The following is an 11,089-nucleotide window of genomic DNA, read 5'->3' as shown; positions in this document are numbered from 1 at the left end:
GGACCAGGAATTCTCACTGGAACCATGGGCCAGCTCCTTGCTGAGCTGGTGAGCAGTGGGGGATGGGCCAGCCAGGTTACCACAAGATCCTACTGCTTTTAAATAACCTTTTTCTTGATTCGGCGCTTGTCCTATTCTTCCAGTGTTTTAACTGTTTTCTGAAGCTTTTGGAAAGATGTTTCTGCCAACTATTGCAGGTTGTTAAAACTTTCTGGGGATCAGAGCCATGAAACAACTCACTCCACCATCTTGATGGATGCAATTACCAGTACCTTGTGTTTGGTTTCAGTGGTAAAAGTATTATCCCCTCCCTCATCACGAGGGTAGCCAAGACTTTGTTCCCCTTGGCTGATCTGCGTTTCAATCAAACATGTCTGTTTGTTGTTGCTATTTTTTTTAACTTTGTTATTGTATAATATAACATATATAAAAGCGAAAAAAGAAAAAAGCAATAATTTTCAAAGCACTCTTCAACAAGTAGTTACAGGGCAGATCCCAGAGTTTGTCATGGGCTACTGTATGATCCTATCAGATTCTTCCTTCTAGCTGCTCCAGAATATAGGGGGCGAGAAGGAATAAATATTTTTTTATCAACACAACCGACTTTTTTTCTCTTTTTCTGTGAAAAATAACATATATACAAAAAAGGAATAAATTTCAAAGCACAGCATCACAATTAGTTGTAGAACATATTTCAGAATTTGGCATGGGTTATGATTCCACAATTTTAGGTTTTTACTTCTAGCTGCTGTAAGATACCGGAGACTAAAAGAGATATCAATTTAATGATTCAGCAATCATATTCATTTGTTAAATCTTACCTTCTCTATATAACTCCACCATCACTTTTGATCTTTCTCCCACTCTGTAGGGGTATTTGGGCTATGCCCATTTTAACTTTTTCATTTTGAAGGGGCTGTCAATAATATGGGATAAGGTGGTGGAACTAGTGGATGTTCTGGAGAGGCTGGGCCCTCTAGGTTTCAGGACTTGTCTGGTACAGGGACCCATTTGGAGGTTGTAGGTTTCTGGACAGTTACACAGTGCATGCAATCTTGTGGAATCTCATATATTGCCCTAAGTGTTCTTTAAGATTGGCTGGAATAGTTTTGGTTGGGGTTTGGCAAGTTATGATAGGTAGCAATGTCTAACTGAAGCTTGCATAAGAGTGACCTTCAGAGTAGCCACTCGACTTTATTTGAACTCTCTCAGCCACTACTTTATTAGTTACACTTCTTTCCCCCCTTTTGGTCAGGATGGAATTGTTGATCCCACAGTGCCAGGACCACACATATCCCTGGGAGTCGTTTCCCTTGTCCCCAGGGAGACTTTCTCCCCTGGATGTCATATCCCATGTGGGGGGAGGACAATGATTTCACTTACAGAGTTGAGCTTAGAGAGAGAGAGAGAGGTCCTCCAGAAGTAACTCTTAGGCACAGCTACAGGTAGGCTAATCTTCTCCACTACATAAATAAGCTTCACAAGAGTAAGCCTCAAGATCAAGAGCTTGGCCTATTGATTTGGGTGTCCCTAATGTTTGACACAGTATCAGGGGATTCTCTGATGGTAAAGTCTAATAGTTCCATATTTTTTCTCCCATCCCTCAAGGACTTTGAATACTTTTTTATTATCTGCTTAGTATATTCTAGGATGTATCCAAGCATTACATTAAACTATACAGAATTAAGCGCTCTCATTCTTATTCTGGGCTCCCTGTATTTCAATTGTTCAAATGAGCTATCCAGACAGGTTGAATTAGCTTATGTGCTACAGAAAATTTAGGTTCCAGACAAAATAAATCTTTCCTCTTTTGATCTCAAAAAGTAGGTGCAGTTCTCAAATATAGGGAATGCCTTCCTTACCCCTGTGTTCTGAATTACCTTAATCCTGACCTGATCAGCTTTATTCTCATCTCTAAATACCAGGTTATAGACATATAAAACAGCCTCAAAATCCAGAAATAATAATTACCACTCCGGACTAAATGTGTCTAAGAGCTTACAATCTAGGCCCCAGTTTTCTTATAAGCATTTTCTAAAGGAGACCACACAATAATTGTGCTTTTGTTTCTGGCTTATTTTGCCTCACCAAATGTCCCACAGGTTCATTCACATCATCGCATGCTTCATGACTTCGTTCCTTTTTGTAGCAGCACAATATTCAATCATATGTACACACCATCATTTGCTAATATACTTCTCAGTCAGTGCATCCTTCAGCCAACTGCATTCATCAAGCATCATGTATAATGCCTGCAGTCCACAGTCCATCAACACTCTCAATTTTAGATAATTTCATTGTTCCCAAGAGAAGGATAACCAATAAACACACCCTCGCCAAATAGGAAATCTGAACCTTCCCTTAACTCTTAACTCTTGTTGCTCCCCTCATTATTTACTTCTGCTGTTGCTATGGTACTGATATTTTGTGGCTGTTTATTTTTAAACCATTGTCTTATTTAAGGACTTATTTGGGAAAGACCTTGAGTGGGTGGGCGGCAGGTGGGGGGGGGGAAGAAGTGAAAGCTTGTGGATGGAAAAGACTGAACGGCAAAATGTGAAGAAGTTTGGATAACTTCCTGGGGGACCTGAAAGACCAAAGAAAAGGGAATGCAATTAGGAGGCCATGGTCATTTGTTGTGAACCCTGTGCCTCTCTGTGTTTTGGCGGAGATGACGGAACCTCAGAGGAAAGTGGCTGTGTGGTACAATAAGGAAGGCCCATCCCTAGGAACTATGGCTCCCAATTTTGGTGTAACCAAGAAATTAAGAATTAACAAATGATTATGATTACAGAATCATTACATAGATGGTTTTCTTTCTAGATTATAGAATTGGCAGAACTTAATACCTGAGATTACTGAAACCCAACTAGTCTCACCCTTGTCTATACCTATTATTGAAATGGCTATTCTAGCCTACTCTCTGCTTTGTTTACACCTACTATTGAAATGGTCATTCTAGGCTAGTCTCAGCCCTGTTTATACCTGATATTGTAATGGTGACAACTCCATGCTACCCCGTACCTTGTTTGAATCCATAAAATCCCTCAACTCCTTAGACCCAGGGAGACAGATTGTGGGGCCCATAGGGCATCTGATCTGCTTCATGAATGGCATTAAACTTTTTCTCTCTTTGAAAGCCTGATATCATGGACTAGCTGCTGTGTGCATTGGGCAGAGAACCCCCCACTTTCGTTCGGTATCAGTTTGGTGATCCAGCTGGGGCGTAGATTTTTTTTTTTTTTTTGCATTTATGGAATGCTTTATTTAAAAATTTAGTCTCTGATATAACCACAAGATATTTTAAATTAACAGTTTATAATCATACTAGCTCATTGTTTATCACCTCTCTATAATCTTGGGGGTTCTACAATGTCTTTGTATTAGAAATACCATGATAATTTAATGGGATGAATTTAAATTGTTTCCCATTCTTTCTTCCTTAGTTCATTTCTTTTTATCTTCCCACTGATAGTCTTTGGCAGCTCTTGAATAAATTCTACCTTTCTGGAATATTTGTAAGGTGCTGTTGTTTTTTTTCACATGTTCTTGGATCTCCTTTTTAAGTTGTTCTTTATCATGTGACTTGTAACCAGGGTTCAGGGCAATAGACGCTTTTACTACTTCTCCTCTTATGGGGTCTGGGCTGCTGACAACAGCTGACTCTGAAACTGCTGGGAGTTCCATCAGGGCACTTTCTACCTCAAATGGTCCAATTCGGTAACCAGAGGATAATATGATATCATCTGATCATGCAACAAACCAGAAATACCCATCTTAATCCATATACCCCCGTCCCCAGTGATATAGAAATTGCCTCGTAGAGTTGAAGCTGTTTTTGAAGGATCATCTACATAACGAGTAAAAAGGCCAAATGATTGGTTAGGTAGAACTCGAATGCCAATATCTCCTTCTTGTCCAGGAGGTAGAACATTGCCATTTACATCTAAGATCTTAACATCAAAAGCAGGAGAAGGCTTTCCCATTGAGCCAGGCTTAATTTTCATTCCCTTAAAATTTCCACAGATTAGCACTGCCTCAGTCTGTCCGTATCCTTCATAGATATCCAGGCCCGTTCTGTTTCTCCATTGTTCAGACACTTCAGGAGTGATTGGTTCCCCAGCGCTCACACAGTGCTTTAAGCTTTTAAACTTATAGCTGGTCATATCTGTCTGCACAAGCATTCGATATGCAGTAGGAGCTGAACAGAAGACTGCGATGGGAAATTTTGAGAGAGTTTGCAAGATAGAAGTTGGCTCAAAACGTGGCAAATAATGTGCAAATACACATGTTCCCTGGGTCCATGGAGAAAAAACACTACTCCATGTAGACTTTGCCCAGACTGTATCTGAGGTATTCCACATTATATCTGAGGATGTCAGATCCAGCCAGAACCTTCCATTTATAGACAATCCTAAACTGAAACTGCTGTGAGTGTGCTCTGTCATTTTAGGAGATCCACTTGTCCCACTGGTAAAGTAAATGGCCATCGTCTCATTGTGTTTTGTCTTCACACAGGTGTGGTTGTCACTGGCATGTTTCATCATCTCCTTGAGGTTCTCCCACCCCTCTCTGGGGTTTTGAGACACAATTAGCTTGGAGTGCAGATTTTCACATTTAGGTGCAATAGCATCTACAGCTGGGGCTAAAACTTCATGGGTAATAATGCACTTTGCTTTTGAAGATTGAAGTCTGTAGAGGATGTCTTTCTGGGTCAGTTGAGTGGTTCCTGGAATGAAAACAGTCCCTGTTCGCAGACAGGCCACATTTGCCAGCCACCACTCTGGGATCCTGGGGAGAATTGCAATTACTCGATCTCCCCTTTGCAGGTCACAGGCTTCTGTAAGTATATTGGCAAATTTCCTGGATAAAGATCCCAGTTCCTCAAAACTCCATCTCACCTCTTCGCCATTTCCATTTATCCACCAGAAGACTGGATTGGAAGGTCTCTCTCCAGCCTTTTCTTTCTTGGTCCATTGATCGAGGACATCTTTGGCAAAGTTGAAATACTCTGGGATCTCCAATTTGAAGTCCTGCTTCGTCAATTCATAGCTGGAGAAATTCTGAGGGGCAACTATTCTATAATCTTTATGTAATGCTCTCACAGAACCAGGAATTGCCAGGCACTGAAAACACCTGGCCCGAAGTAATACCTTCATGGTGACAAGAGCTAGCTGCAGTCTTGAATGTTTTGGCACTCAGGATTTCTACAGCAATCCATTCACCTTTGACCGTCTAGCAGAGAAAAGTCATTGTTCCCACACTATTTTCTTGGGTTTACATCTCTGTTTCCCAAAGTTCCCTAGAGGGAGTTTGCATTCTTCCTGGATGAAGCAGAAGATGGATTCACCTGGGGCGTAGATTCCTAAGAAGCAAGGAGTCCAACTGCCTGAAGTTCTGGAGCCCCAGCAGGACAGGTAAACATAACTCGAGCCTTGTTCAGCTCAGCAGAGGGTTTTGCTCTGCTCTGCCAGCACACCAGGCCCCCGGCACTTTCTAAAGTTTCAAAGAGAGAAACAGTTTTCAGTGCTAAGTCCAGACATCTGGAAGTTAGTACAGAGGTCCGAGGCCCTGGCCCTGGGTTTGAGGAGCTGGCTCCTGCTTCAGAATGAGCCCCCTTTGCTCTGACCTCTACGCCTTTCTGTTTTCTGGGCATTATGCTGTATGGGGTTCGAGGCCCTGACCTGAGTTTGTCTGTTGAGTATGATTATGCAAAATAAATAATCCAACAATTAATTGGTATTCAATGAAATCAAGTGTATGATGTCTGTTTAACTGTTAATTGGTGTGTTACTTAGATACACTGTTTAATGCCTGTTTAGCTGTTAATTGATGTGTTTTATTTATTAATTGCTGCTACTTAAATACATAGTAAGTGCTGGTTTTAATTTAAGTGTCTGTTTAAACTTGTTAGTTGGTGTGTTACTGCATTTGTATTTTTCAATTGTTCCTAATTGGTAACTGATTATAAAAATTCTTTAAAATGGGCTTTTCTAATTCTAATAGTATTCCTGAATACTATTGTGGGCTGTATTTTGAAAAACTGAAAAGATTTAGCTTATGAAAGAACAAAAAATAGTTTATAACTATAACACAGTCTTGCTTCAATATGATTTAGAATCAGGAGAGAAATGGCCTGAGAATGACCACATAGGAAAGAACACTGTATTACAGTTAGAGTTCTGCAAAGGAGCAGAAATGGGATGAGATGATGGATGTTCAATCCTTTGTTTGTCTCACCCAGCCATCGATGTTGATGAGAAAACATAAATTGTTATTTGTACAGATTAGCAGGGAAAAGAACAATGTCTTTCTGAATTCAAGCCTGGAAGATCCAATAGAACCTTTATTAACTCCTTCATCTGCTCCACCTCCAACCTATAACTAAGAGGTCAATAGACCAGGAAAGAAGGAAGTCCAGTGCCCCCCCCCGCTCTGTTTCCTCCTTTATTGGAAATAAAAGAGTCCAAAATAAAAATTGTCTCCTCGTCCTATACCAGCCAGGGAACTCAATTTGTCCAGAACTGCTCTGTACAACCAGCAGCAAAGCCAAAACGTCTACCCCTCTGGCAAGTGCCTATAGTAGTAGAACAGGCAGGTCCAAGAGGATTTGTGTAGGTGCATACCCCATTCTCACATCTAATTTATATAATTGGAAAAATAATACCCCACTCTATAGAGAAGGCTGAAAGAAAACAGAAAGCTTAGCTCAACCTATAACCCAAATTGGGCTAATGTTCAAGCATACCAGAAAAGGATGAAAAATAGGGGTTCAAATTAGTGAGTTTTATATTTCTATGTCTCTGGGATTTTTTTGTGTGCCTAACTTTCCATCTGTGTCTGTTTGTGCAATGTATATTTTCCTACCTCCGAACGGTAACACCAAATTGGCAAACAAAAGTTCTTAAAGGAGCTCTATTCAAATTGCTTAAAGATAAATAAGCACTTTTTAATATATTCAAATTAATATTCCTGTAGTCCCAGAGAACAAGGCAAAAAAAAAAAATTACCCTCTAGGCACCAGGGTTCAAAATCTATACTATTTGTAATTACTATAAACAAACCTGGACATTGGAAAGAAACCCCCCCCCCGAAATTTTCCTAAGGCAGCAAAGGTCTGTCTTGGGAGAAGGCAAAGACTTTTACAATGATCTAGGAAACAACTTGAGGTGAAATATATCTAATAATTGGAAACAATTAAAGGAAAGGCATAGGAACTCTCATCAACACTAAGACCACCTTCGGGGTCTTAAATCCCACCACCCTCATTTAAACTTTAAAAACCAGGCCTCATTCTTTCTGTCTCATGTATCTCTGCTCCCAGGGCCCACCAGTAAGGCAGCTGTAGAAGGAAGGGTTGGTGCAGAAAGATTGGAGAGTGGGGACTTGATTTAGAATTCTTTCTACTGGGCCTGGAGATTAGAAAAGGTAGGGACAGTGGAAATGTTGTAGAATAAGCCATGTTGTTCTGAGAGAATGCCCCAATTTAAAATTATTTTTCTCCAATAATACCTTTGCAACATTAACCACAATAAAAAATCATTATTAAAATATATTCCCACTGCCTGCCCACGCAAAAAATATATATAAGTAGCCTTGGGATAGGGGTACTTAAATAAGATTGTTTTGGTTTGTTAAAGCTGCCAGAATGTATTATACCAGAAATGGGTTGGCTTTTACAATGGGGATTTTTGGGGGGTGGGGGAGGGAGCACATAGGTTGGGATTTGAACCCAAGTTTCCCATATGGAAAACAAGAATTCTACCACTGAACTACCCTTGCACCCCCTACAATGGGGATTTATTAGCTTACAAATTTACTATTCTAAAGTCATGAAAAGGTCCAAATTAAGTCATCAGCAGGATGATATCGTCTCTGAAAACAAGCTGCCAGCATCTGGGACACCTCTGTCACATGGGAAGGCACTTGGCTGGTATTTGCTTGTGCTTCTCTCCTGGAATTTATTTGCTTCTTTCAGCTTCTGACTTCATTGTCTCTCACCTTCTGTGGGTTTGCCCTTGTCTCTTACACAAACGGTTTTTCTGAGCTCTCTGGACTTTTTCTGTGTGTCCTTTATCCTCTTATAAAGGACTCCAGTAAGGGGATTAAGACCCACTTTGAAGGGGGTGGGACACATCTCAATGGAAATAACCTAATCAAAAGTTCTTCCTCACAATAGGTCTGCTCCAACAGGAATGGATTGAAAGAACATGGTCTTTTCTGGGGTACCTAACCGCTTCAAGCCACCACAAAGATGGAATTCCCAAATTTCAGTAAGTAAAAGAAGATGTCCTTGAGAGTTATGGGAAAGTTTTCCGGGATTTATGCTTGGGTCAAATTAAACCATTGTATATTTTCCAGAGTTTGATGCTTTTGAGGTTCATAATTTTAGGATTTTATGGAAACAAAGAGTTTTTTTTTTAACCTCCAATAGGAAAAGGCAAACACAACTGCAAAAATGTGGTGACAAAGTCTAGTCCTGTTCCTGTTTTCATGATGATTTTTGAATGAAACAAATGCAATTTTATTCTACTTGTGTAAATGTGGCTCTCCCTAAATTTATACAAGTTTACTGATAAAATAAGCTAGCATGACCAAAAATTTGATAAGCTGAAGATCTTTTGTAGTCAAACTGTGTATTCATACAAAACTGAAGTTTAGTTTTTTTTTCTCCGTTAAAATAATGTAGAGTGTTGTTCTGCTCTTCATGAAAGGTTATAAAAAGTTTTTCTTAACCATCTGAGTATTCTGTCCAGAAGACAAAGATTCTATGTCATATCAGAATCCTTGCTGGTGTTAATATTGACCTTATCATCCTTTAGTTTAGAAGACTTTGTCATCACTTTGGTTAAATAAGGAATCAGATATTATTTCACAGTAATCCATTTTTCTGTTTTGCAGTGTGCTAACCTGACAACTTTTAACATTTCGCCCTCCCAAAATCAAACCCTAAAGGATATCTTTTATTTATTTATTTATTTTACATGAGCAGGAACCAGGAACTGAACCCGGGTCCTCTGGCATGGCACGCAAGCATTCTTGTCTGCTGAGCCACCGTGGCCCACCTAAAGGATATCTTTTATTTCAAACTTTTGCAAAGGATATGTTCTTTATGTTGTAAAATGAGGTGTTAAAATAGTTGAACATATTATCTAGGAAGTGATATACAGGCATTACAATAATTAAAAGGGATTTTTTTTTATCTTTCTGTTAGCTAAATTTGTATGGGTGAAATATTATTCATATGTTTAGAGACTGTATAAAATTCCTGAAGACTTGACATGTTCTCACTATGTTATGTCCTAATACTGATACAGATCATGGAAACAACCAAATTTACTTGTCAATTACGCTACTTTGCTTTGAGTCTTCTCTAAACATACATGTGGTAAATAAAAAGGGACTTTAAAAGGGAGGTGAGGCAAGTATGTACATTATGCTCTATCTGTTAATATAACCCTGGTAAACGTGTAAAGGTGAGACAGGACAAATCTGCTATCATTTGTGGTTGACGATTCCAATATAAGTCAATTATCAAATATATTTATTTCTAGAAATTGCTTCATTTACAAAATGCATATAAGAAAATTAGGGCTTAGATTGTAAGCTCTTACAGAGTCATCTTTATTCCTGAGCTTTAACTGTTGCTTCTGAATTCTAAGATGCTTTACCTAGTGTATATAACCTAAAAGTTCCTTGGAACTTTAGGCATCTGTGTGACATCTGAGACTCAGAATTAGACAACTCTAGCTCTAGAAGTACTAAAGAAGCAAAATTACCCCATACGGCAACTGTTAAAGAAGCTGAAAAAGATTAGACTTCAATTAGGGATGTAAATGAGGCTGATCTGGTTAGTATTAAAGTAAATTAGAATACGGGGTGAAAGATGATGTTGTCTGTGTTTTAAGAGTTTAATTTCTGTGTTAGACCAAAGGAGGAGAGATTTATTTTGTACAAAATTTAAATTTTCTGTCGCACATTATTTAATTTACCCCATCTGGACAGTTATTTAAACAATGTAATTCAGCTTTATGTGGCATGGAACCTAGAATAGGGAATGAGATCTTAGTATTCTGTACAAATTGATGTAATACCCTGATGTATTTCAGAGTGTTCTGAGCATAAGTTGAAAAAGTATTTGCAAGGTCCCTTGAGGGACTGGGGCAAGAATGTGACAGACTACTTTTAACTACTATGCTAGGTGCTGGAAATAAAGCAATGGATGAGACACAGACTCTGTCCTCAAGGAACTCACAGGCTGGTTAAAGAAGCTGAAAACTTCAGAATACAGTGTAGTAAGTCTATTGACAATAACATGCTCAAGTTATTACGGGAGTTGCAAAGTGATGTACACCAATGGGGATGGGAAGCTGTCATGGAAGTTTCCCTGGGGGAGATAAAATTTAAACAGAGTCTCAAACGGAGCTAGCCAGACAAAAATGGGAGAGTGGAAATTCTAAGCAGAACGAAACCACCAGCAATGGCTTGCAGGCATGAAATAGCTGGGGATACACTCTAAACTACAAGCCTTTACCTGCTTTTGAAGTAGCAAGTCCAAGGCAGGGGATGGCAAGAGATGAGGCTGGAGAGGAAGACAGGGATTGGTTCATGCAGGACATCATAAGCCATGTTAAGGTGTGTTTAGACTTTATCCTGGGAGCTATGGGGAGTCATTGAAAGGTTTTAAGCAGGAGAGTTATAAAGCCAGATTTCTGTTTTAGGTCAGTGCTTCCCAATCTTTTTTTTTTTCACATCACAATACAGCACACACAGAATGATCTTTTCGTATGGCACTCTGGGTTGACTTGCAGCTACATGCTGCTGGAGACAACAAGCCCAAGCTTCAGCTGTTCCAGGCCCAATGCAGCTGTCCCAAAAGGCTAAGACTGGGAAGCTGCTTTAGATAGATCACTCTGACCGTCATGTGAAGGATGGATCAGAAGAAAATAGGACTGAAGACAGGGTGTCAAGTTAAGTTAGCCAGGCATACTAGAGATAGAGAAAATAATTAGAATTGATAGGACTTGATAGCTTGGATGTAGAGTTGGGAAGAGAAGTCAGAGGAGAGTGCTGTGTTTCTGACTTGAGC

General features: G+C 39.5%; 1 pseudogene; it reads right to left on the bottom strand.

Annotated features, from left to right (window-relative positions):
- Positions 1 to 3,266: 3,266 nt before the first annotated feature.
- On the bottom strand, positions 3,267 to 5,168 carry LOC143670247 (acyl-coenzyme A synthetase ACSM3, mitochondrial pseudogene; annotated as a pseudogene).
- Between the last annotated feature and the right edge of the window lie 5,921 nt (positions 5,169 to 11,089).

This window comes from Tamandua tetradactyla, chromosome X, assembly GCF_023851605.1.
Source record: "Tamandua tetradactyla isolate mTamTet1 chromosome X, mTamTet1.pri, whole genome shotgun sequence".
In the NCBI taxonomy this organism is placed as follows: Eukaryota; Metazoa; Chordata; class Mammalia; order Pilosa; family Myrmecophagidae; genus Tamandua; species Tamandua tetradactyla.
Note: the sequence above shows the minus strand (reverse complement) of the source record. Positions and strands in the feature narration are given on the sequence as shown.